Source organism: Balaenoptera borealis (genome assembly GCF_965194805.1).
Source record: "Balaenoptera borealis genome assembly, chromosome: 9".
Classification (NCBI taxonomy): domain Eukaryota; kingdom Metazoa; phylum Chordata; class Mammalia; order Artiodactyla; family Balaenopteridae; genus Balaenoptera; species Balaenoptera borealis.
This window is the reverse complement of record NC_138873.1, coordinates 57,552,070-57,572,391: the sequence shown is the minus strand read 5'-3', so window position 1 is coordinate 57,572,391 and position 20,322 is coordinate 57,552,070. Positions and strand designations below refer to the sequence as shown.

The window sequence follows — 20,322 nt, the reverse complement described above, 5'->3', positions numbered from 1 at the left end:
CACAAGGTAGCTTTGAAGTGAATGCAATTATTCAGCCTCCTAAAAGCATACAGAAGTCTAATTGATGCTCTGTGATATTAGCTTTAAGCACGATTTTATAAAAGATCAAATTTGCATTTAATGGGAACTTAACACTGACACATACTTGTCAAAAATATGAAGGACTTAGCATTTTCGTACATACAGTTTCTGTTTAACAGAAGCGCTCCTAAGTGGGAGCCCAGGAGACCGTCAGCCAGGTTTGGCAACACTTGGCTCCGTAAGGTGGCTCTGTCAGTTTCAACACACTGTGATTCTATCTCCAGTAACATAAAAACATAGCTATTGCACATCTTTATGTGTACCTTTTTTACCTAACCCAAAGGGTTGGAGTTTCATAAATACGGTGAATTTCTTATCAGCTTTGTCAGTGCTAAGCAGTGGGCTGGGGTAAGATAATAAATCTCTGAATAAATTGGTTATTGTAGATGAACAGCATGATACATGAGGAAATATTGACTATTCATGTTTTCTTGCGGAATGAGATTTGTATCAACATAAAGAACTTCTACACCAAAGTCATGTTCGTTTAAAAAATGAAAGGGTATTATGCTTTTGTGATTGGAGGCAGAATGGGGTGAATTTGGGTCATATCTTGCAAGCTTTCCAAACTAGAAAATTTTTGACGGAAGGGCAGACCAGAAGATTTGCAAATTCATTTGGAAAGGGATGGGGACAATGAAGAGTTATTTCTTTCCAGTTTTTCATTATAGGATTTGCTGCAAAGCAAAAATAGGGAAAAGCGGGGTAGAAAACTTCTGTATTTGGATCCTTCCACTATAGTTTTAAAAATATATTCTTTGCTACTGAAAGACAGCTTTCACTGTTTTACTGATGGGAGCGAAGCCTTTTTCAAAAGGTAGAACAGCAGGTGAATGGCATTAGGCCATGTGATTTCATGAAATTTGCTGCCGGCCTTACTAGTTTGCAAGGTGGTGATGGAAATGGAGTAGAACCTGTCTGCTTGCACGGGGAGCTCTTCCGCCTACTTCACCGACAGGAGATTCATTTGAGTTAGTAAATTCTAATTTGGGGAAGGACGTTTGGGCTCACTGTTCATTCATCGTTTCCCGTAAACTGCCTTAGGATCTGTTTCAGTGATTGGAGATTTTGATGGGAGCCCAGTGGATAGAACAGAAAAAGGGGTAAAGGAGACTGTGCCTCTGGAGACACGTGGCTCAGACATGTGTTCCCAGATCTTGTCTCCATTTTAAAAACTCTATGTCTACTGTATATGATAGGCTTTTACTTGGTTTCTCGATTATAAAAACCTAGGGTAAAGCCCTATGATTTCTCAGCTATAGTTGCCAAATTTTCCTACTTTGGTAAAACACTCCTGCTAGGTAGTGATAGCCTGGTCCAGAGTGTCACGAGATAGTGACTCTGATTAGGTGATGTCAGCAGACTTTGAAGCCATTGGAATGCTCAGGAGACCAGCTTCTCGAGCTCTTTTAGATTGGAAGGTGAGCTAATTTTCAAATAGTGGTGGGGATAATAGTTATGGTTCAAAGGAATGAAGAAGGTGGAAAGGGGTGAATTATGTGCTGGGGTAACTGTAACAAGAAAGCATCACGGGGGTGGAATCTGCAAGCCCGTGTCCCTGGCTTTCAGTTGGCAAAGTCCTCTGTAGAGTTAGTGTACAGTGACTTGTCGTTGGGATATTTGGTGTTTCCTCGGGCCGGGATGGCTGTGGAGCTGAAGTGGAGCAGAGCCTGGGCCAGATGTGGGGCTCATCCCTGAAAGGGGGCAAGGAAGGAGGTTGTGGGGAGAACCTGAGAAAGCCTCCAAGATAAGCACAGTGGCAACTCAAATCCACATCAGGCTGGCCGGCCTGGTAGTCTTGTGCCCAATGAGACAGGAATGAAGTGAGAACTTGGAGTTTATGTCAACCAAAACACAAAAGATCTACATTTTAAATTATTCTCCTATGTCTAAGCTTTTGCATTTTTATTTGTCATGCTTTCTTCCATTTTTCCTCAGAAAATTTATTTAGAAAAGCTGAAACTCTGCTGTCAAAGTAGTCGCATGGAAGGAACATACTCCACACTTTTCAATCCAGCAACATAGGAGAATGAAACTGAAAGAGGACCTGGGACAGAGCCCATGGTGGTCTAATACACCTAGAAGTTTCTTTGAAGTCCCACGTCCTATCTTAAAATCCTTATAAAATTGGCATTATGTTATATAAGATAGCCATGCATGCTTATTTTAATATAAAATAATGTGTCAAATTGCTTACTAGTTATAATTAAACAGAGCACCACATACTTCTGGCTAAATGGGCTATAGTTCTAGAAGTATGGGGTAAAATTCCATCTCTCATCCTTGCTGGTCTTGTGACCTTAGTCAAGTTAGTTACCGGCTCTGAATCTATGTCCTGAATAAAAAAGTCAGAGTAAGGACTTCTCTGAAGTTTGCTCTAAGTATTAAATGAGAGAATGTGTGTAGCACTTAGTAGGCCCTCGATACATGGCCCTAGTACAAGTAGTCATTCTAATGAACTGTAGCACTGGGGAGGACTGGTTGCCTCTAGAACAGGATATCTTGGGAAGACAGAATGCAAGCTGATGCAGGGCTGGGGGGATGTGGCAGCCATTTCACTGTGGGGACACTTTAGTAACATGAGATCCCCAGATTACGCTAACCCTAGGGGTCAAGATCATTTCTAACTTCTGCCTTTGCCCCTGAATGTTATTTTTCCCACTCTTCCTTCTCTGCTAGGGTGTCCTCAGATTTCCTTCTTTTAATGCCTATGGGAATGTCGAGATTCGCCTCTAATTGAAATTGAAATAGAACTTTTTAGCTTCTATTATTGTTCTTCGCATCCTCAGCATCACATCCAAAAGGAATTTTCAGAGCTTCATTTTCTTACTGCAACTAGCAGAAGCAGAGGGAGTGATCTTATTACTTTGTACATACAGGTTGCTTCACGGAGGCAGGACCGTGAGCCCACACCTCCACGCTCAGCCCCTGACCATAGAGCCAGGAAGGGCTGGGGAAACCTTTATCACTGACCCTTCACTAAGCTTCCGTGTGCAATTGCCTGGGTCACGTCACCAGATTCTGATCATCGTTCCTCGAGGGAAGAGCAAAAAAAACCCCACTAGGGCAACTTGTGAATGTAGACTGACGATGAGGCTGAGTTACTCTGGAAGTAAGAGTCAGAATAAGTGGGAAATGGCTATGATGAGTGTGGAATTATTCAGCAAATACAAGAATAGAAAAGCCGGAGGGCAACTCTTCTTTGAAGTGATTCTAATGACAGGGTTTTAAAAACAAATAAAGCATCATATGTATCCATATTTCCTCTATTTTCCTTTGCATTGTCACCTAACAGAGAAGGGCCGAGGGGACTTGTGGGTACACTCACCACCTTAGTTACTTTTATATTCTTAAAGATTTTTCACATCTTTTATACTGAAGAATAGGTATTCATTCAGAGTAACATAGTACCTGTTCCCAAAGCAAGTTGGATTGTAGATATCTAAATACGTTTTCTTGCCTTCAGCAGTGATTGAAGAGTTTGGTCAAGATCTGCCACATACGAATTTAATTTAATTTATTTATTTATGAAATGTTAGGTTGATTTATAAGAGCTGCTCTGGGCTTTTAACACAGTTTGTTTACAATAAGGAAGGAGTTACCTAACTCTGAACATACTGTACTTGGCAATTAGAAGTTGCCATGGTAAGAGAAAACCACAGCCCGCCTGCCGTAGCAACACAAAACCAGCCAGAAACAGTAGGGGAAATGTAGGGACGAAGGTGGGGTTTGTTTTTATTATAAAAGAAAAAAAAAAAAAAAACTCCTCAGGAATCTTAACAAAGGAAGGGAATATTTCACACTCAGAGAATAGACACCAGGATACAAAATTACAAGTGTTTTGACTCCATTCCTGTTCCCATTTCCTCCAAGAGCAGAGATGGGAAGGAGACAGCTGAAGCAAACAGGCAATTCTGTAAAACAAAGACTTAGAAACCCTACAAATATGATTAAAATCGAAACTTGTTTTGCTTTAAATAAAACTTTTTTTTAATCTATCAAAAGGCCTGCTTTGGTGAAATGCTAGTCCCACCAGAAAATAACCCCAATAACATGCTCAAGTTGACCAGCCAACTCATATTTCCAAACCGCTGTGTGCACATGTGTGTCTTTTAAACGAAAGCTCTGGGGCTCAGGTGACTGCTACTGCTAGCGCGGGCTTCCACCTGTGAACTAACTAGTGTCAGCCTCTCCTTAAGTGTGGGCAGGGCACAGAGAAGCCCTGAAGCGGTAGTGAGGGAATAACAGCCCCAAACAGCCAACTTTTCAAGCACCGCCTCTCCCAGCCCCTCCCCACACTCAAAAGGAGATCCTTATTTCTAACCAGTTCTCTCATCTCAAATTTGGCTCCCCGTGACCAGAATGTTTTTTTCTCCCTGAGGAAAAACACACATTTATTTGCACACCCATATATATAATTTTTTTGTTTTTACATTTAAATATAAAAACACTATTTTGCTTTGTGTTATAAATGGGGGACCAAACAACAAGAACTTTTTCTTTTAAGGTAGAGCTATCCATCCATTTATGCTGAGCTTGTCAGGGCATTTAGCCCCAGGCAAGGGAAGCACCACACCAGGAGATCTAGGGCGTTTCCCTACCTAATTTCCCACCCTTCTACACTTTCAATAGAAAGTCCGTTATAACCTTATAAGTAATGGAACTTCCCTCCAAGAAGGGAAATCCTAACCTAACCACGGAATTGAACCCCCTAAACCCAACTCAGCCACCACTCAGTCCTCCCCCTCCCTTCACAAAAACTATGCTCTCTGTCTGGATAGCGATGCGTATTGGACAAACACACCTGATTAAATGGAAGCAGTGGTTATGTTTCCCCCACCTCCTACCCCATTTAGATTAGTCTTTAGGAACATTCATTCAGGAGAAGTGGGACCTGAAAGATATCACCTGTTTTTGTTGGCTAAGGCTGCCATAACAAAATACCGTAGACTGGGTGACTTTAACGAAGATTTATTTTCTCACTGTTTTGAATGCTGGAAATCTGAGATCACTGTGCTAGTATGGTTGGGTTCTGGTGAAAGCTCTCTTCCTGGCTTTCAAATGGCCACCTTCTCACTGTGTCCTCACATGAGAGAGAGAGAGAGAGAGAGAGAGAGAGAGAGGGAGATAGTTTGTATCTATTAACCCAATACTCCTAATTAGTCTCTCCTCCCTTCCCTCTCCCCTTTGGTAACCACAAGTTTGTATTCTATATCTCTGAGTCTGTTTTTATTTTACATATACATTCATTTGTATTAGTTTTTAGATTGTACATATAAGTGATATCATACAGAATTTGTCTTTCTCTGTTTGATTTATTTCACTAAGCATAATATTTTCTAGGTCCATCCATGTTGCTGCAAATGGCAGAATTTCATTCTCTTTTATGGCTTAGTAGTATTCCATTCCATTCCAAGTATACTAAGTATACTTAGTAGTATATTCCATTCCAGTATATATATACACAACATATTTTTTTATCCATTCATCTGTTGATGGGCACTTAGGTTGCTTCCATGTCCTGGCTATTGTGAATTGTGCTGCTATGAACGTTGGGATGCATGTATCTTTTCTAATTAGTGGTTTTGTTTTTTCTAGATATATACCCAGGAGTGGAATTGCCAGATCATGTGGTAATTCTATTTTTAGTTTTTTGAAGAACTTCCATACCATTTTCCATAGTGGCTGCACCAATTTACATACCCACCAACAGTGTACAAGGGTTCCCTTTTCTCTACAGCCTTGCCAACATATGTAGACTTTTCAATTATGGCCATTATGACAGATGTGAGGTAATATCTCATTGTTGATTCGATTTGCATTTCTCTAATAGTTAGTGATGTTCAACATCTTTTCATGTGCCTGGTAGCCATCTGTATGTCTTCTTTGGAAAAATGTCTATTCAGGTCTTCTGCCCATTATTTGATTAAGTTGTTTGTTTTTTTCAGTATGGACTTGTATGAGCTGTTTACATATTTTGGATGTTAACCCCTGGTCAATCATATTTTTTGCAAATATTTTCTCCCAAACCATAGGTTGTCTTTTCATCTTGTTGATGTTTTCCTTTGCTGTGCAAAAGGTTTTAAGTTTAATTAGGTCCCATTTGTTTATTTTTGCTTTTATTTCTTTTGCCTTAGGAGACAGATCAAAAAAAAAATATTGCTACAATTTGTGTCAAAGAATGTTGTGCCTATGTTTTCTTTCTTTCTTTCTTTCTTTCTTTCTTTCTTTCTTTCTTTCTTTCTTTCTTTCTTTCTTTCTTTCTTTCTTTCTATTTATTTTTGGCTGTGTTGGGTCTTCGTTTCTATGCGAGGGCTTTCTCCAGTTGCGGCAAGCAGGGGCCACTCTTCATCGCGGTGCGCGGGCCTCTCACTATCGCGGCCTCTCTTGTTGCGGAGCACAGGCTCCAGACGCACAGGCTCAGTATTTGTGGCTCACGGGCCTAGTTGCTCCGCATGCCTATGTTCTTTTCTAGGAGTTTTATGGTTTCAGTTCTTAATACATTTAGATCTTTAATCCATTTGATAAACAAAACAGCTTTATTGAAATATTCACATATCATAAAGCTCACCCTTTTAAGGCATACAATTCAGTGTTTTTTTCAGTATATTCACAAAATTGTGCCTCAATCACCGCTATCTAATCCTAGAACATTTACATCACCCCCAAAAGAAACCCAGTACCGATTAGCAGTCACTCCCCATCTTCCTTCCCCCAGTCCCTGGCAACCACTAATTCCCTTTCAGTCTCTATGGATTTGCCTATTCTGGACATTTCATACAAAGGGTCAATAAACATGTGACCTTTTGTGACTGGCTTCTTTCACTTAGCATAGCATTCTCATGGTTCCTCTGTGCTGTAGTATGTATCAGAAGTTCATTCCTTTCTATGTCTGAATAATATTCTAATGTGTAGCTCTACCACATTTCTTTATCCATTCATCAGTTGATAAACATTTGGGTTGTTTCTGCTTTTTGGCTATTATGAATAAGACTGCTATGAACACTTCTGTACAAGTTTTTGTGTGAAGACATTTTTAATTCTCTTGTGATATATATTTGGGAGTAAAATTTTTGGGTCATATGGTATCTCTGGATTTAATCTTTGAGGAATTCTCAAACTGTTTCTTAAAGCAGCTGCATGATTTTACATTTACAACAGTAATATACGAAGGCTCCAGTTTTTCCACATCCTCAGCAACACATATAGTATCTGACTTTTTGATTTTAGCCATCATGGTAGGTGTGAAGTGGTATCTCATTGCGGTTTTGGTTTACATTTCCCAAATGACTAATGTTTAGCATCTTTTCATGCTTACTGGCTATTTGTATATTTTCTTTGGACAAATGTCTCTTCAAATCATTTGCCCATTTTTAATTGTGTTATTTGTCATTTTGTTGTTGTGTTGTAAGGTTTTTTTTTTTTAATGTCTTGGATATAAGTCCCTTATCAAATATATGGCTTACACATGTTTTCTCCCATTCTCTGAGTGGTCTTTTCACTTTCTCAATGGTGTCTTTTTTTTTTTTTTTCCTTCTAGTTTTATTGCGATATAATCGACAGAGAGCTCTGTATAAGTTTAAGGTATACAGCACGATGAGTTGACTTATATACCTCATGAAATGATGACCACAATAAGTTTAGTGAAACTCCATCATCTCATATAGATGCATAATTAAAGAAATAGAAAAAAAGACTTTTTCCTTGTGATGAGAACCCTTAGGATTTACTCTCTTAACAGCTGTCATATAGAACATACAGCCGTGTTCATTCTATTTATCACGTTGTACATGACATCCCTAGTGCTTACTTATCTTATAACTGGGATTTTGTCCCTTTTGACCACCTTCATCCAGTTCCCTCTCCCTTTACCCCCTACCTCACAAATCCAGTCTCTTTTTCTGTGAGTTTGCTTGTTTGTTTCTGAAGTATAATTGACCTACAACACTCTGTTAGTTCCTGGTACACAGCACAGTGATTTTTTTATATATGTTTCAAAAAAAATCACCACTCCTCCACGTCTTTTCATAGATAGTTCATTTCTTTTTTGTGCTAAAGAGGGTACCATCTTTAATTTTCTGGATTCCTACCCTTGACTTCAAGTCTCTCTGTGCCTAGATATAGCCCCAAGTGTTCTCTCTTTAAGTGTGTGTCTCCATCTCTTCTGCTGAGATCTTTTTTTTTTTAAAATATCTTTATTGGAGTATAATTGCTTTACAATGGTGTGTTAGTTTCTGCTTTATAGCAAAGTGAATCAGCTATACATATACATATCCCCATATCTCTTCCCTCTTGCATCTCACTCTCCCCCTCCCTATCCCACCCCTCTAGGTGGTCACAAAGCATCGAGCTGGAGCTGATCTCCCTGTGCTATGCGGCTGCTTCCCGCTAGCTATCTGTTTTACATTTGGTAGTATATATTAGTCCATGCCAGTCTCTCACTTTGTCCCAGCTTACCCTTCCCCCCACCCCATGTCCTCAAGTCCATTCTCTACATCTGCATCTTTATTGAGATCTTGATCCTCAGGACTTGAGTTCTGTCAGCCCTCCTCCTTTTACTCATTCATCTCTCATTTTTTAAATTAATTTTTATTGGAGACTAGTTGCTTTACAATGTTGTATTAGTTTCTGCTGTACAGCAAAGTGAATCAGCTATACGTGTACATATATCTACTCCTTTTTAGATTTCCTTCCCATTTAGGTCACCACAGATCATTGAGTAGGGTTCCCTGTGCTAAATAGTAGGTTCTCATTAGTTATCTATTTTATACATAGTAGTGTATATATGTCAATCCCAGTCTCCCAATTCATCCCATCCCTCCCTTCCCCCCTTGGTAACCATAAGTTTGTTCTCTACATCTGTGACTCTATTTCTGCTTTGCCAATAAGTTCATCTGTACCATTTTCATCTCTCATCTTAGAGCCATGTTTCTTTCTGCTGCATAACTTGGTATCTCATTGACAACTGTCCTTGTGTAAGTCCCTGGCTTCTGCTAAACCCACAAGTTTGCTTGGCCTTCCCTTGTGTGAAGTCTTATCCTTGCCAGGGCCCTGGTATGGCAGTTGACAGGCAGGGAACAGTAGTAATGCTATAGGAATGTTTATGCATTTGCTCTTGGCAAAACTCAAGCCTTTTCTGAGCAACAAACTGGAATCTTGGTCCTGGGGAGAGAAAGCTACAATGGCCATGTGACTCCAATAAAAAATTCACACACAGACACATAGACACATACCAAAAACACTAATATAATAGTTAAGATAAGTTATTAAAATATTTTTTCTTATTTTCATTTCAAAATGGGATTAATATTAGAAATTTTTGAAACTTATCAACACTGCTGTTCTTTATAAAGCAAATGATTTGCATGCAAAATGTATTACCTTCCCTTCTCCCTCTCCCCATCCCATCCTGGAAGTTAAATAGGTAGAAAATCCAAACACAGTGAAGAAGAATGTTGGTAGCTTCATGGGTGCTTGTATTGTAGCAAGTTAGGGATATTTCTGAGGGCCAAGGCTTGACTCCATATCACTAATATGATCCAGGCCTATTTGGTTCAGTTCTTTTATTACCATCTATAACTGCATTTTTTTTCTCACAGAGAAATAAAATGGTATGATGCAGAAAGAACTCCGTTAAAAGCATTGGAACATTAACCTTTCTTGGTTTCTCTGTACTGATATAAATGACATAATTGCATATTGTGTTTGAATCCACGTGGGAAGTCTGAAGGGATGTTGTGAGAATTCATCTGCAGGTTGTTCAAGCTCTATGAGAATATGAAAAAGGCACTATATTGGGAAAACTCTGCAACAATAACTAAATGCATTGTTGTTTTACTCTAACAGATGCAAATACGATGGAGGGGGAGCTGGTTTTCTCAAGCCAGCCTTGAGAAAACACAGTGATGGGTCAGGCAGATGAGATGGCTGTAACCATTGGTATCTAAAGCATCCTCTTTGCACACTCTTTGATGAGAGTGGAGACAATGCCAGGATTTTATGAATGTATGTCATAATTACATTCAACTATACTCACAATGACCTGTTCTTGACCCATATCAGAACAATTTGGTAGTTGTCTCTTTTCCAATGGACTCATTTTGTTTCTCTTTAAGTGTATGGCCAAATTCATTGTTACAGAACTACAGATGATTTAATTTAACATGAAATGAATAAAAAATGGAGGTACTCCCACCTTGATTGCTGTCAGCATTTTAATAGTGGAAGAAGTATCTTTTTACGCCTAGTATGAACAAGATCTGAGGGACAAAAGGCTTAGAATGCAGGGCTGAGGAAGCATCATGCTGTCTGTCCCCAGGGAGAAAAGAAATCTGTCCTCATTTTGAAATAGCTTTTGACTATGGCTCAGAAACACTCAATGGGCAGCTTTAGAAATTGTAGTACCTTATTCGACAGAGAGAAAAATTACTGTATGTCTGTGTACTCTTAAGGGAGATAGAGAAGGTTAAGAAGTAAATGCAGAAATTATTATGTAATTGTAACAAGTTCCCACACTATGAAGTATTCTTGTTCCTTAAATTAGGAAACACTATGCATTCTTCTGTAAATATAACTTTAAATTTTTCTGGAAAACTTCAGATTTCAATTATTTTGTTTTATATTCAGATCATATGTTCCAATTCTACATTAAGGGATATATAGATGTATATAAATTAATCAACATGTTAAATATACAAGAGGACTTTCATCACAGTCTTAGAATTTTTTTCTTCAGTCTTTAAAAATATCTCTATCCAAAATGGTAGTTCTTATTTTGCAGTAGAAGTGAGCTGGGGGCACACATCTCCTGTTTTCTATCAATTACATCTTTCTTTCCCACACTTGAAGGTCTAATCTTAGATGTCCCTCACCTTTCTATTGCAGGCAATAGAAAGTGTCAAACTTAAAATCAGTTTTGAACTTGAAGAGTTTATATAGGGTCAATGGAGTTGAAAGTTAGGATTCCTTTCTGTTTAAAGGGTATGTCAACCAGGAAAAAAAAAAATCAACAATTGTTTTTTGTTTTCTGTATGAAGCAGTCTAAGAAAACTGACATATAAACAAGACATTTCAACAATATGCTGAGATAAAGCCCTGAAAATTAGTTTACTTTCAAAATGTTGAGAGTTGTCCTTCTGGAATAAAACCACATTTATAGAAAATAGGGGAACACTATTTTGAAGATCGACTGATAGTACTGATGTGAAACCAAGCATGTTATCAAAGTATACACTCAGCCAGGGGAAGGCCTCCTATTGACCTAATACGTTTCATTTAAAAAATGGTGTTTGTTTGTTATTAAAGCCATTCCTAGGGAGTAGAGTGAAAAGAATCTGAACTTTAGAAGTAAGCAGAACTATGCTCAGCAATCACGGCTAGACTGAGGATCTGAAGACCCCTCAACGTCAGTCTCCATACCTCCCTTGAAGGATTGTTTTAGGAAGATTTAGTGAGATAAATATGCAAAACACCTAGTGGACTGTCTCCATGTAATTTATTCAACAAAGATCTGTTCCTTTTTCAATCCTAAAAGGAGTATAAGGACCAAGAAAAAAGTAACACTATAATTTCACAATCAGATTTTATAGGAGAAAGTTGAATATGGATCACCTGCCAGAGCCTTAAACAGTGACAAATGAGTAATCTTGGGAAAGAGGAGAAATAATTAGAATATAAAGGATGTTCCAATAATTTTGTCTTAGCGACAGCAAAGGGACCAATGTACTGCTGGTGTATGCACTAAAAGCCGTAGCCCTTCTAGGTACAATCAGATGGAATTGCTATCTTCTGGAATTGTCCAATCACTAGCAAAACAGAGGCTTACTTATAAAACTTAGCCATCTGCAGTAATCATGCCTTGTATCTAATTATCAAACTCTATCTCTGAAAAAAAAAGCAGTTGTAAAGTTTGGGGAAATAATTTTGTAATATTTTAACTAGTAATTATGCATGGACACAAAAATATGTGATATATACTATATAATGTGGTGCTTTACATGTTAGAAAGTACAAAACCTTTGTAATTAAATTAGTTACATTTTGCATAATACTTGTGGGATAATAAGACATCATCAGTAAATGTTAACTTGATTACATGTACAGAGACTCTCTTTGCAAAGAAGGCCGCATTCACTGGTTCTAGGTAGACATGAATTTTGGGGAGACACTATTCAACTCAGTATATCTCAGTTCTATGATTTTCTCTAGAAATGTTTATTAGTTGGGTCCAAATATTGAGTGAGTTTTGATCAGGGCGATATTTATAAAAAATTATTAGGGTACCACTTCCTGTACACATTAACTTTAGCCAAGAATTATTAAATTAGTTTTTTTAGTGATTTTTGCTAAATGAACAAAATTTGTCTCTTTTTATAGAATTATTTGTCTTCAAGTTAGATTGTGAGTTTTGCATGTTTCTGATGACTTGGAATGAAAGATCAAAGCAAAGAACTATATATTTTTTGCAGCTCAGCTTTTAATTTCAGAAATGTTTCATCATCTGGATAATGGTCAAACTCTGGAGGGCTGGATAGTACTCCCATTCCACCAGTGACTATAATGTGATCCTGGGTCTGTCAAGAAACTATCACTTTTTAAACATTTCAGCACCTCATAGATTTCAAAATAAATTCCTGCTCCAGAGTTTACAAATGAGAAAACAGAAGCATACAGGAATTAACTGAATTACCAAAGACATTATAATTAAGTAGAGGTTCAGTTGGTGGAACTCGTAGTGCAGTGTTGTTTTTGCTATGCATACAATTGTTCTAAAACTTTTGCTCCTTATTTATAAAGTGAGGAGAATATAACCCATGACTCTCTTTAGTGGTTGTTACAAGTGGTTGTTATAAGTTATAAGTATGAGGAGAAATAAATAAAAAATATTTGCAAATCCCAGATTCTCCTCTCTTTTGGCTTAGACCGTTTTCAATTATTCTGGCTACTGACATTTGGATCTTGATTCCTGAGTCCCTTATTATAGTGAAATAAATAAAGTGAAGTGCATATAAACATGAAATGTCTTACTTTAAAATTAGTAAATATTGGAAAATATTATAGAACTTACTACATTTCTTGTGTTTTATCCCCCCAAATAGCAATTTCTAATGATCAGATATCATCAGAGGTGTTTCCCTATCACGACTTTGTTTCTTCTATTTTCCTAATTATATATGTATCTAGTATTGTAGAAATAACTCTAAAGTTAGCAATTTGTCAGCCTAGAAGAGCAAACAGAATATCAGGGACAGTGTGTTTGAGCACATTTCCAGTTTGTAAACAAGTCTTGGTTGGATAGCTCTGTTTGTGAAGAGAAAATGTGGCCAACAGACCCTTAGTCCCTGCAGTGCACAGAGAAGGCTAAATCCGCTTCTGATTCTTACATGATCAACTGCATAAAATATTGATGTAGCTAAGTGATGCATTGCTGTTCATCTCTTTGTACTCAAATTTCACGTGTGTTTACAAAGGGACACTGATCTGGAAGCAGATCGAAACAGTTACATATTAAAAGTTTGTGGGGACAAGAGATTGCAAAATAAAAGTTTATTTTCCAATTCACACACTTTCCCTTTGTGTACAGAGCCTGGGCCTACATTTTCATCCTAGCCTACTGACTGGTCATTTTCTTTTCATTTTAAGCTTAATTTACAGAATTAAAAACCATAACTGAATTCTATCAACTCTGCTGCGTGCTCTCCAACAGTGCACGTCCAAACAAGCCCATGGCAGCCCTAATCCAGCAGCCCGTGCGATCCTTTGGTCCGAAGGTATGTGAAAGGTAGGAGGTCAGCAGTATCCATATCCTTAATGAATGTCAGCCCTTGAAGCTGGGCTCACCTGCAATAAGAGATTCAAAACTGCTAATTAGCATCACTACCTTAAATTAGAGGAGGAAAAACCTATTGGCACCCTGGTCAGTCCCTCTATAACAGCTTTCTACAGCATGGATAACCTCTCCAGGCAGGGTCCATTAAGGAAACAGTCTTAATTCTGTATCTGACAACTGCTTTTATGATATACTCAATCAATCAGAATGTTTCAGTGCTGAATGAAAATTAAATATAGAGCCCTATTCAACATTCTGAACCAGTTTACAAAGCTTGCTTGAATCCTATGACATATTCAGGTGAACTCTAGCCTATCATTGGAACAACCCATGAACACAATGTTCTTGGAGGGTGCTGGACAGCTATACAGTCAGAAAGTTAGTATAATAGTTGGCAGGTATAGATTCTCATATAGAAGGAACAACTAGGAAGGTATTATGTATTATTGTTATGGAAGAATGGTTATTACCAGAAGTGTTTTTATCTTTAGTTTCACTTATTGCAAGAATTACGCTCTTGGCAAAGGATATCCTTTAGTTTCTGTTGAGAACACCCTTAAGGGAGCAGATCAAGTTCTGGGGGGTTCCTTGGACTCTAACGAAGGCTCTCTAATGGAAGAGCCCTCTGCTTGCTTTTAAGCTGGCTTCCCCTCTGAGAGGCCACTGCTTCTGATTTCTGGCTCCAGACAAATCCTTTTCTCAAGGGGTTTCTGAGGGAGCAAATCTGCTCAACCCAAGTGGCTCCATATTCTCCTGCCCTCCATATTCCCAGCCTGAACTGTTGGGCTTTATCCCTCACAGTTAATAACAACATCTGAAACCCTCAGGATAAGAGACAAAGAGCTGGGGCACATACTGCTTTATTCCGCCTGCCTTCTTTGATGTGCCAGCAAGAACAATAAACTACAAAGTTTTGAATCCCAGTTTTGCCTTCACTAGCTGTGTGTCCATAAGCGAGTTACATACCTCTCTATGTTTTAGTTTTATCGTTCTTAAAATAGTAATTATACATTTGAGAAGACTATTCAAAGAGTCATATCTGATATTTTATATGAAAGTGTTCTAGAATAGAGTAAGAATTATATAAATAACAGTTTTCTTCCCCTGAAACCTTGCATTAAGCTTCCAAGAAAGAGTGTAGACTAAGGGTAGGTGGGGAATGGTCCTGAGGATATGTGTTCGGCAGTTCCTTCATGATCTGACAAGTTAGATCCTGTGCTTTGAGGAAACATGTCCCTGTGTGCCTTATCTCACCCAGAGTGGGAACCCCTCTCTACTTGTCTATACACCTAAAGATCTTCATTGCCTTTGCATGGTTTCTTCCCTCCTTTGGGCAGGTGGGATGGGGAGTCTAATAAGAAATATTTTCTAGTACAATGACTCTCTAAAAGATGCCACTTGTGTGCAATACACTCCTACTTTTATATCAGTGCTTTCTACAAAAGGAGGAGCAGAAATATCATGGTCTTGCTAATAGGAGTTACCATGTGTCTTTAGAAATATCTTACAAAGTATTGGACTTCCCTGGTGGCACAGTGGTTAAGAATCCTCTTGCCAATGCAGGGGACACGGGTTCGAGCCCTGGTCCAGGAAGATCCCACATGTCACAGAGCAACTAAGCCCGTGCACCACAACTACTGAGCTGGCACTCTAGAGCCCGCGAGCCGCAACTACTGAAGCCTGCGCGCCTAGAGCTCCTCAACAAGAGAAGCCACCGCAATGAGAAGCCCGTGCACCGCAACAAAGAGTAGCCCCCGCTTGTCGCAACTAGAGGAAGCCTGCACACAGCAACGAAGACCCAACGCAGCCAAAAATAAATAAATAAATAAATAAAAAGAAATATCTTACAAAGTATATTGCCTACATTTTTCCTTGTTGTTTTTTTCCCTAAAACACAATAGGCATTTAACAAATACTTGCTAAAAAATAAATAAATTAGCTAAGGGTTGAAGAAGGACTTGGACATTTAGAGATTGGTGAGGGGAAAGGGGCTATAGTAGTGAGGAGGAGGAGGAGGCGAGACAGTACGAGGTAACCTCAAGAATCTAAAACTTGTATTAGTAGGAAGGGTGAGGGAGAATCTTTGGAACGCTCACACATTTGTAAGTCATTCAAGTAGAATACTTGAGAAGTACTATGGTTTTGGTATTATTTCAGGAGTTCAGGCAAAAGTGAAATGACTGAGTAAGTTTTGATGCTGAGAAAGTTGGAATGCATTAAATGTGGAAGATGCTAAATGAAAACAGGTTTACACATGAAACAGTGAACTGATTTTATAAAAGCAAATGATTTAGTCATTTCAGGTGACTTGGAGGTCTCATGGACTTGTTGAGTCTGGATACGGTCTTATCCAGGATAAAGAGGATCAGTCGTATGTCCTAGGTGCCCGGTGAGATGGAGAAAGTGCACTGGAGGAGGTACTTGGATCTTTCTGCCACCCCTTCCTCCCTGGGGGATGGAGGGACATCTCCTCTAGGAAAAATAGCAGGCAAAAGCCTTGAGGGTTCTGAGGTCCAGCAATCATGACCTTCTCTGACCCACACTTCCACAGGCAGAAGTAAAAACAGGGTCCAAGAACGACCCCACCCAGCCACCCCACACATAATAGAACCCGGCACCACCGTATGCCTTGAAGACCCTTAGGCTTAACCCCAACTTGCCTTTTCTCCCTATTTATCGTAGTTCTTACAAGAAGCCTGGGGTCTTCCAGGTCATCCTGTATCAATTCTCATCTCCAGATTGCTATGTACATCTCCAAATCCAAAACCTTTCCACTGTTCCCCTTGGAGCTTTTAGTCTGGACACCAGGTATCCAGTCCTGGAACTGTCCTTAACCCACAGTGGGACTCTGAGTAAGTTTGTTTGTTTAGATTTCATCATCTGTAAAATGATGTTGTTGGACTAGGTTGGTGGTTCTTAGCCTGGGGTTGAGGGACTCATCAGCCCACAGTGAGCTTCAGGTGCTACATGCATCTCCTATTGTTGTGTGCAAAATTTTCAGGCTGTGTGCACATGTGCACATTTTTTTTTTCCTCATAGAAAGATATGTGACCCTGAAACGGAGTAGAAGTCCTTGAAGTTACTTATAGTCCTAACTTCATATGATTCTAAGTTTTGAAAGTGGATGGCAGGATACAGGCTGATGTTGGTCTGCACGGCTAGAATGCAGTCTCAGTTCTGCCACAACCTGAGTAAGTCACTCCTCTTTTCTCACTTTGGTTTATATCGCTTGTAAAATGAAGGCATTGGACTAGGTTATCCACAATAGTATTTTCCGATTGAAGGAATACAGGTAATTCAAACAAACCAGACCAACAGTAAGAAACAAAACCTGGTAGTAAGTAAGCTTGGGAATTCACACTGGTCCCTGCTGGGTCCTTAGGAGTCAGAATCCCAGACATGCTAATGTTCTAAGAGCGCTCTGAGAGGGAAGATGGAGAGGTGGTTCCTGCATACGATTCTAGAGGAGGGACTCAGTGACCTTCTCAAATATGGGAGATCAGGTCTTAAGGATGACTGGAAATGGAGAAGAAAAAGATTCACCGCCTCCTCCAAAGAGACTTGGGATCTGACTCCTCGTAAATCCTGAAATAAATTATGGAAAAGATCTTACAGTGTTGGAGAATTTTTTTTGAAGGTTTAAATGGGTGTGTATAGACTAAAGCTCCCTTGTTAGTCTGCTTTTCTCATTAGGGTCCAGATAACATTTTATTTAGAAAATGAATTTGTCAACAACATGCATAATTTTGATTTGTTCCACTTTCCTCCCAGCTCTCTCCTCCTGCACCTCATGCTCTTGCTAGCACCCATTATTTCTCTCTTTATAAGTGTGTCTTGTTTGCTCTGGAAAAGAAATTCACGACTAGGTTGGAAAAGAAGTTTATGACGAGGTTCTAAGAACACACACATAGCACTTCGAGGAAGTTGTCTGACGCATCTCCTTCCCCAGATACAATGTGGTCGTGGGGACAACAGGGTGGAAGGTGGGAGATGGAGCCAGTAATTCCTTCATTCTTTCATTCAGCACCTACTACATGCCAAACCCTATGCTGATCACAAAGTCAAATGAGACACACTCTCAGAGTCACACCAAAACAAAGCTGGATGCCTTCACCCAGGGATTTGCACTGGAATCTACTCTGTGTCCAGTGTTTTGCTCTTCCCTCCCTGGAAATGGGGAGGCCAGTTGTATGATGACAAGGAAAGTGTCTTTGGCCAGTAGACAAGTTGTCTTCATTACTCCTCTAGGGGAATGGAATTGAATGGGGTATTTTTCTGGGCCTGGCCCAAACTTGGCTGTGCCTGGAGGGCCCATTAGGCTGCAGGTCACAGCAGCTGGATCCCAGGCGCCCAGAGCCGGTCACGCGTCTGGGCTGCCCGCTCCACGAGGTACAATGGAGTCATTGACTATTTATTTACTCCGTACAATAAGGCCGCTGTTGACTTAATTACGGGAGCCTCCCTGCCACCCCAGGGATCTTTAAATGACTAGCGGACTCTACACTGCCACTAACTCATCTCTCCTTAACCTCTTTAAAACCCGAGTCTCCCCTACCTGGTCCGGCGCAATAGGCATGTAGGGCGCAAGAGAGCCAGAAGTTGGTGACCCAGAGGGTAGACTGGTGGTTTTGCTTGAGAGCCGGGTAGGGTTTGTCAGGACTGAGTTTCTGCGAGTTTCAGGGCTGGGCTGAGTCAGGCGCTGGCCCCAGGGAGTGGAGGGCGGCAATACTGCGTCAGGCGCGGAGGAGGGCTTAACTCTACCAGGCCTGCAGGGAAGAAGCAACAAAAGGACAAACGCTTGTCTCCAGCCCAGACGACCAGTCCCTGGGGACGCTGAGTGTCTCTACTTCCGCGGCCTTGGGAATTAGAAACTACAGTGTCCCCAGGGATGAGGGCAGCTCGAGGACTCAGGAGGGCCACGGGATCTCACCCGGCCCCTTCCTTACACAGCCCGGTTGAAAATTGTTTCCCGGCCGAGCGCGCCCGGCCTGTTCCCGCTCAGCCTCACTTAAACCTCCCAGCGAATCGCTGCTCGCCAATTTCCTCTGGGGGCAACTTGCAAAGTCTCTGCTCTAGATAATAGTGTAGGGCGGAGGATAAAATAGCAACGGTGTTGAATAGATGTTGACTTTTCCGACCCAGAGGAGCGGAGATCGGGGATTGTTTGCAGAAGCTAATCGTTTCTACTGAGAAGCACGGGGAGCCGGGTGTGCTCGCCTCCGGCGGCCCCTCCCTGGAAGCCGGGTTGCGGCAAGACTAGGGAACTTAGGCGCCCTTCCCCAAGTCGGGCCTATTTAAGAAGTCTTCTAGATTATAGAATGTAGACCAGCGGCCGCCAGGCCTGGAATGCTCCCCAGGCTTCTTTCTCCAACCTTTGAGTCTGCGACCGACCTGTTAGGTGCCCACCAGATCTCAAACCCAACTCCTTTCTGCAATTCATTTGGGAGGTCAGGGACCTGGGAAGAAAGGAGGCGTCGGCCATTAAGGCGCCAGACTGGCACAGAGACTGTCCGCCGACCCTCCCGCCCCCAGCCCCCTACACTCGGGAGTGTCCCTTTCTGTTTTTAGAAACGAAGGCAGGGAGAGGGGCGCCGTGACTTCAGACGTCTCAGGGGGTACAGGCAGCAAGGGGGAAGCGCATTGGTAGGGTGCACTTGAGGTAGAGGTGCGGGTGAGGCGCAGGTCAAGTTCTTTCCCGTAGACTTCAAAGGGAAATGGCAGTAGTTGGACTAAAAGGGCCACTTTGGAGACTACCAGCTGCTCCCCAAATCCTGGCAGCTGAGAAGTTTCGTTGCCATGGTTTCGGAGAGGTATAAAAGCCACCACTCAGAACCAAACGCGCTCGGGCTACTTATACGTGTTGCCAACCACCCAGGGCCAGGCAAATTCCTTGGCGATTTGCATCACTCCCTAACCAAGCATCACATTCCCAGCCTCCCCATCTCAGAGTAGGCAGGGCTGTACGCTGGGGATGAAGTCCAGGCCGGGGAGTTCATAACGTGCAGGTCTGTGTGGGCGCCCAGAATTTTCGCACTTTCGCTTCTGCGGTCCAGGGGCGAGCGCTGCGCCCTGGTGGCCGCGGCGTCCCAGAGCGTGCCCGGACCGCGGGGAAAAGAGCGCGGCGCCTTTAAAGCAAGAGGCGAGGAACCCCCGCCAGGAGGCGTGTCTGTCTCCGCCGCCGCCTCAGCCGCCGCCGCCGCCGCCGCCGCCGCCGCCGCCGCCGCTGCTTCACGGTCTCCGTCTCAGCTGCCGCCGTCACTTGCGCTCGGCGCCTGCGGCTGCGCTGCTCCGTCCGGGAGCCGGAGACTTCCAGCTCGACCTCCTCCGGCTGCTCCTCCCCGAGGACCACCCCTCCCCCTCTCCGCCCACCTCACCCCCTGCGAAAGGTAAGGGCTCCCCTCGGGTGGGCTCCG

The 20,322-nt window shown here is 41.4% G+C and overlaps 1 protein-coding gene and 2 long non-coding RNA genes across 9 annotated transcripts in view; 2 read left to right on the top strand and 1 right to left on the bottom strand.

The window, feature by feature from the left end:
• The window catches only part of LOC309634816, a 385,422-nt gene extending 381,518 nt beyond the window's left edge, over positions 1-3,904 (top strand). For both annotated transcript variants that reach the window (XR_014248434.1, XR_014248435.1), the window contains one exon: positions 2,020-3,904. This is a non-coding gene — a long non-coding RNA (uncharacterized lncRNA). The remainder of the gene's footprint in view (positions 1-2,019) is intronic.
• Positions 1-20,322, bottom strand: part of LOC309634845 — a 354,268-nt gene that overhangs the window by 234,459 nt on the left and 99,487 nt on the right. The gene's annotated exons all lie outside the window — the stretch shown is intronic.
• GRIK2 (glutamate ionotropic receptor kainate type subunit 2) overlaps positions 19,697-20,322 on the top strand; it is a 640,648-nt gene continuing 640,022 nt past the window's right edge. For 2 of the 6 annotated variants that reach the window (XM_082405218.1, XM_082405219.1), the window contains exon 1: positions 19,698-20,295. The gene's annotated coding sequence lies outside the window, so the exon portion shown is untranslated. Of the gene's footprint in view, positions 20,296-20,322 lie in introns of all 6 variants that reach the window. The other 4 variants (XM_082405216.1, XM_082405212.1, XM_082405220.1 and 1 more) reach the window with 3 other exon arrangements.